This window comes from Chiloscyllium plagiosum, unplaced genomic scaffold, assembly GCF_037043375.1.
Source record: "Chiloscyllium plagiosum isolate Xiang-an unplaced genomic scaffold, Cpla_swu_hap1 HiC_scaffold_37, whole genome shotgun sequence".
NCBI classification, from domain to species: Eukaryota; Metazoa; Chordata; class Chondrichthyes; order Orectolobiformes; family Hemiscylliidae; genus Chiloscyllium; species Chiloscyllium plagiosum.
The window spans coordinates 28,565,455-28,572,825 of NW_028270175.1; positions in this window are offsets into that span (position 1 = coordinate 28,565,455).

The window sequence follows — 7,371 nt, forward strand, 5'->3', positions numbered from 1 at the left end:
ATTTAATGCTGTTTTCCCTTGTCGTCCTTAATGGTAAAATCTTCCATTGCTCTTTCAAACTGCCTCAATCGTTTTTGCCAATGTGGGAACATAGAGGGTGGCTCTCAATTTATATCAACAGAGGGCAACTTAGACATGGACAGTGCCATTATCACCAGCCATAGTGATGGATGGTCTTTGCAAAAGTGTCCTGCTTATTAAATCTGAGCAGCAAGTGTGTCTTTGAATAGAGTCACACTGTGTTTGCAGTTTGCAACAGCAAATACTTAAATTGTGACTTAAAATAGAAGGTTTTCACCAAAAGGTAACAAGATTCGCCATAAAGATTAATAACTTCATCTTCCTCAGTGCCAGTGTGAGGTCCGTGCTCAATGTTGAGTTCTTGGGACTTTCTAACAGCTGGAGACCAATCAGATTTTGATATTGCATGAGCCAGCAATATAAATCCCTTACTTAAGAAAAAATATTATTTAATTGGAGGCTGTTGAGAAAGGTTAACTCAGAAGGCCACTATATAGAAAGTGATCATCTCATGAGCAAAGGTTAAACAGATTGGAACTGCACTCATTGGAGTTTAAAGAATGAGCAGCGAAGCACATAGGATTCTCAAGGGACATGACTTGGTAAATGCTGAGAGGATATTTCCCATCATGGGAGTCTAGGACCACCAAGCATAGTCTCAGAATAACATGGCACAAATTTAAGACTGAGTTAAAGAGGCATTTCTTCTCCCAGATGGTTGTGAGTCTTTGGAATTATTGCCACAGAGAGCTGTGGGTGTAGAGTCCTTGTGTATAATTAAAGTTGAGAGAGAAAAATTCTCCATCACTAAAAGAATCGAGGGTTATGGGGAAAAGGCAGAGAAGTGGGATGTGAGGAATGTTCGATCAGCCATGATCCCATTGAACAGTAGAGCAGGATCAAGGGACCGAATGGCCTCCTCCTGTTCCTTTCCTCTGGCCTCATGGGCTTCTGAATTCCAGGCTTTCTGGTGCTTCTCCTTAACAATTCCCTCTTGTCGTGTTGATCAGTACAACAGCTTTAAGCAAACACTATATACAGCAGTGCAATTTCAAAATAGTACGACTCTACAGGAATTGTATGATTTTAAAAAATTATTTCAGTAACTTCATTTGTACAAAACTCTGGTACGGCCGCACTTGGAGTATTGCATAGTTCTGGTCACTGCATTATAGGAAAGATGTGGAAGCTTTGGAAAGGGTTCAGAGGAGATTTACTAGGATGTTGCCTGGTGTGGAGGGAAGGTCTTATGAGGAAAGGCTGAAGGACTTGAAGCTGTTTTCGTTAGAGAGAAGAAAGTTGAGAGGTGACTTAATTGAGACATATAAGATAATCAGAGGGTTCGATCGGGTAGACAGTGGGAGCCTTTTTCCTCGGATGGTGATGGCTAGCACAAGGGGACACAGCTTTAAATTGAGGTGTGATAGATGTAGGACAGATGTCAGAGGTAGCTTCTTTACTCAGAGAATAGTAGGGACGGGAAACGCACTGCTTGCAACAGTTGTAGACTCGCCAACTTTAAAGGCATTTAAATGGTCATTGAATAGACATATGGATGAAAATGGAATAGTGTAGGATAGATGGGCTTCAAATTGGTTCCACAGGTCAGTGCAACATCGAGGGCCGAAGGGCTTGTACTGTGCTGTAATGCTCTATGTTCTATTTGTTAATCATAAACAAATATGAGATGACAGAATACATCGTTTGTTTGGCAGATCAGAATAATCTGAACCTCTCACAATGGGTCTGCCACTGTCTCATTAGGTTGGGAAGTTAATATGCCACATGATTGGCTGTGTTGGATGTATAGTGGCTGGGGACTTGGAGATATGAGTCTTTGGGGGTGGGGCACATGCTGGAAATGTCAGGGATACATCCAGAGAGACTGAGCATGGGTACAACCACTCATCCCCTGGGACTAAACACAAAACATGAGGATTTTGTTTTCTATTCAGTCATGAAACAAGGGTGTCACTAGCTAGGCCAGCATTGATTGTCTATCCCAGAGACCCATCACTGTGGGTCTAGAATCACATGTAGGCCAGACCAGATAAAGATGGCAGTTTCCTTTCCTAAAGTACATTAGTGAACCAGATAGATTTTTCCCAACAATCAACAATGGATTCATGGTCATCATTAGACTCTTAATTCCAGATTTCTATTGCATCCACCATCTGCCATGGCAATATTCAAACCCAGGACCCCAGAACATTACCTGGGTCTCTGGCCTAACAGTCCAGCAATAATGCAACTAGACCATCACCTCCCCACAATATATTCAATTCTATAATACTGTTGAGTACATAATTCCATAATTACTCCCCACAAAATATTCTCGTGGACACCACCACTTTGTGGAACTCAATCTCTTCAGCAGACTCTGGTATTATTAGGATAATTATAACTGTTGTTGGATAACAGGGCTTTGGCAGGAAATGGCTTTTTAATTTTGGCCAATATCTGATTCTCTTTGAAGAGTGACGACTATATTTATGTATTGTGTCTCCAGCTGTTTAAGCCTCTCATATGTTAGGGCAACGCACAGTATAAGTGAAGGGAAGTTGAATTAAAGGAATAGTTATTGTTTATAAAAGGCCTGTACAGATGCCGCATTCCAAACAGTTTTCAGCCAACACCCAGTCAACTTTAATCTCTATTAATAATTTTCTTTAATTAGAAAAGAGGCTTTTTTTAATTTCAAAAATATTCATTATTCATAAAAAATATCTTTTCACGTACACAGTCACAAACACGGTTTGGTTCTGTGCAGTAACACATCTAAGAACCAAACAAACATTGGAGTTTGACTTTATCCATTTAAACAAAAGGCATCGCTTACTTGTACAAAACAATACATTTGAGGGACCGGGGATCCAATAACTCACAACCCTCTAACAGAAGAAATTCCTCTTTAACTCAGTCTTAAGTTTGTGCCCCGTTATTCTGAGACTATGCCTATTGTCCTCGACTCCCATGACAGGAAATATCCTCTCAGCAACACTTTTGTGGGAAAGAGTTATGGAACCGAAGTAGATAAGCAGAGTTTGTGTTAAAGATATGACCAGTCTTTGACATATTCTTCGGGATCAGTCTTGACTATGGAGTCTAGCGCCCAGCCATCAATGTGAGCCTATGCTGTAAGTATTCCATGCAATACCAGTCTCCTTTTATTCTGCCTTTCTACTGTACAAACATGAATTAGATAGTTAATTAACAAACAACACCAACAAGTTAATTTACATTTGCATCTTTAATGTGGTAAAATATTCGCAGAGTTTCACAGGAGTATCAGAGGTCAAGGTTCACACCATGGCAACGGGGATGTTATAAGATATAATTGAAGTTTGCCCTTTGCATGAGTTTTAAGGAATGTGTTGAAGGAGGTGGGAGAGCCAGAGGGGGGTAGAGAGGAAACTCTGAAGCTTAGGCTCCAGGTATTTAGAAGCACTGGCACGAATGGTGGATTGAAGGGAATGTGGATGCTCAGGATGCCAAAGTTAGAGGAACACAAAGTTCTTATAAAGATGTAGGATTGGAGGTAGGGAAGAGGGTGAGTATATGTTGGGCTTAATCTTAGGAACAGCATTGATAGTACCAGTACAAATGAAGTATTGGTGAAAGCTTGAGAATCTGCCCACCCCTCATTTACTGACAACAGGCACTCATGTCTAAACTGAAGATTGCTGTTCCCAAGATGGAAGTATTTGAGGGTCAGGAAGATCAGAGGAGAAATAGGTAATTCAGCCTCTGGACCCTGCCTGACCATTTAAGTTTATTTTGGCAGGTTCAGCTCTGCTTATCTACTTCAGTTCCATAACTCTTGCCCACAAAAGTATCAATCTCAGTTTTGAAACACTTAACTGGGCTGTGCAACAACATCTTTCTGGGGGAAGGCGTCTCCAGATTTCCGCTACTCTTGGTGTGAATCAAAGAATCTGATATCAGCTTCCAACGACCTTGCTCAAATTTTAACATAATTCTCAATTATTCTGGAGTCACCTCACTGGAGGAAATAGTTTGTCACTATCTTACACCTTGACTTCTCAAAGCATGAATTTCATCCCCTTCTGTATTGTAAACACAATGGAATGTGTGCCTAATCTGTCCAATTTGTTCTGTAAGCAAACCTTAATATAATTCTGTGTGGCACAAACCTCACCTCCCACAAGCCAATCCCTCCTTCCTGAGGTGTGGGGCTGAGAACTGAGGTTGGAGTACAGGGTCCTACAGCTGATCTCTGTCTCTGCAAGTGATGTCAGACACAAGCTGCAGATATTACTCTGCAGTAATATTCCTTGAGGTCAAATGAGCTGCTTTTACCTTCTGGGCTCATGTTCTTAAAAAAGAGCCATTGAACAAGTTACTGGGGGGTGGGGGTGGTGGTGACAGCTATCTCTGAGAATGTGCCCCAACAATGGTCCAATAACTGACACCTTTCAGTACCTACTCCAACAGTGGTCCAATGACTGACACCCATGAGATGTGCCCTAAAAATAAACCAACAACTGGTCGGAGCAAATTACTGCAGATGCTTTAATCTATAATGAAAACAACAAATGCTAGGGATCACAACGGGTCAGGCAGCATCCATGGAGAGAGAGCAAGCTAATGCTTTGAGTCGAGATGACTCTTCATCGGAACCATTGACTGGTGACTGGGCGACTTTGCTGCAAGAGAGAAGCCAATGGGTGATGGAGGAAGAGAGCCAGCAGGTCAAAATGTGAGTAAGAATGGGACTGAAGTGAGGGGTTCCATCATTTAAACATCTTTGTTCAGAGAGAGGACAGTGAGTGCTTGAATACAGACAAGACTGTAACACTGTAGACTTGGCTAGGAATGCAGTTGTTCTGGGTATGTTGGCCAAGCTGGGAAGTTGGTTTACAGACATTTCGTCCCCTTTCTGAGTGACATCCTTAATGCTATGGAGCCTCCTATGAAGTGCTGTTATACTGTGTCAGGTGGAATTTATTTGGTATAATTCCTGTTACTTCTGGTCACAATAGAGACATGATAGGCCATGACCAGCTGTCCCAAGTAGGTATAAACCCAGACAAACAAATTCGACTGGGACAATGCAACAATAATAGGACAAGGCAAACAGAGGACAGCCAGAGAATTTCTCAAAGCATGGCACTGATCCACTGACTCCATTAATAAACACATTGATCGAGACCCAATATACTGACCACTGCAACGAGCGATCGGAACCAGCAACCGGAAGCAGTGGGAACGAAACCAAATAAATTCCACCCAACACAATACAGCAGCGCTTCACCGGAGGCTCCACAGCACTGAGGATGTCACCTGGAAAAGGGACAAAACGTCTGCAAACCAACTTCCCAGCTCAGCGAACATACCCACAACAACTGCAACCGAGCTACAAACCTTGACACAAACCTTGACTCGGAATTTCAGGGACTGCGATGATGTGAGCGTACACACACACAGACAGAATTTTACAAGGAAGGAAAGTCAGAAAGGCTGAGGATAGGCTGACAGGAAGGTTCTCCAGGATACAGGGGGCTTCAGTTGGTGGAGAGTGGGGTATCTACTCCTCAGTCATCAAACACGGAAATAGTAACCATTGAATCCCTTCACTTTTCATGTTTACAGTAGAAACTCAATTAACTGAACGAGACAGATGGGGAGTATTTTGTTCGGATAATTGATCATTCAGATAGTCGATCTGATTGTAAACAAGCGGTAATTTGAGTGCCAGTTATTGAGTACGCTTCGGTTATCCGGCAATGTGCACCATAAGCCTTTTAACCGATAACCAAATGCTCAGTTGCCTCATGCCATTTTTAAGGGACCTTGAGATCTTGTTAGGATAATCCAAAATTCGGATAATTGATATTCAGATAATCAAGGTTGTACTGTGCATGGTGCAGGTAGTGAAACAAACTTGGATTTAAGGTGAGAGTTAGAATAAGCTTTAAAACAATTTATTCTTACATACTTAGAATTTCTTAATTTAATAGTAACATTTGATATTAAACAAATATAAAATTTCTCATTTAGGGCAATTAAGGTTAATTATTTAAGTATGAATACACCTAAAAAGTCAGACGATACCTTATTCAAGAAGGTAGAAGTGTTTCAAATGTTTTCATAGTGATATCAACATTGTAGGAAGGAATGTTCTCATCTGGTCAGTGATTTCTCCGGGATTGAGGTCGTGGAGGCTTCAACAATGCACACTATTGAGAGTAGCGAACCAACAATAACAACTTGTGGAGTTTTGTGTTGAACTAAGGCATATGCAGACCCCTGGAGATTCTGGGGAATAGTGATGGGAGAGCATTGAAAGTTTCACACTCTCGTGTGAGAATGAGATATCTGCTGGTGGTTTAACCTGAGGGTCACCATGCCTCAGGCAAGGATAGAAGTTGAGGAGGGGAGTGTTGAACCCATGCTGTTGGCATCACTTTGGCTCATAACCCAGCTGACCAGCTAACCAATCCCAGCTACAAAATGTGGATATAAGTGAATGATAAGGCTAGTGAAGGTTTCACAGTTTTGAGATGGTTCTCATGGCTTTGTACTGGAGTAGATCTGATTATACAACAGCCACTGAGGAATAAGCCAACTGAAAATGTTCATTTTTTAGTTTAAATGTTGTAAAATTCACCATTAAAGTAAAAGGACAACTATTTCAGCAATAAGGGTGGGAAATAACAGAGGTTTTGGCAGTATTCCCCACATGAGATACCCAACTCCAAACTAACTATCTCGAGTTTTGATAGAGTTGAACTTGAGTATGGACAAGCAAACACATCTGATGGTGCAAGTCCATCACTAAAATGAGCTGGTGTCTCCAATTTAGAAAGAGCAAGGTAAGCAAAGTAAGCAAGGTACGAGAACTGCTTCATGACTATTTGGAAATGCATAGTTTGATTAGAGATAATCAGAATGGCTTTATGAGGTTCAAGTCATGCCTCACAAGCCTTATTGACTTATTTGAAGATGTGACGAGACCAGTTGACAAAGGTTGAGCAGTGGATGTGGTATGTATAGAGTCATAGAGTCATAGAGATGTACAGCATGGAAACAGACCCTTCGGTCCAAGCCGTCCATGTTGACCAGATATCCCAACCCAATCTAGTCCCACCTGCCAGCACCCGGCCCATATCCCTCCAAACCCTTCCTATTCATATACCCATCCAAATGTCTCTTAAATGTTGCAATTGTACCAGCCTCCACCACATCCTCTGGCAGCTCATTCCATATAGATTTCAGTAAGACATTTGATAAGCCAAAGCCCCATGGTAGGCTCATTCAGAAAGTTAGGAGGTATGGGATACATGGAGGTTTGGCTGTCGGGGTACAGAATTGGCTGGCCAAAAGAAG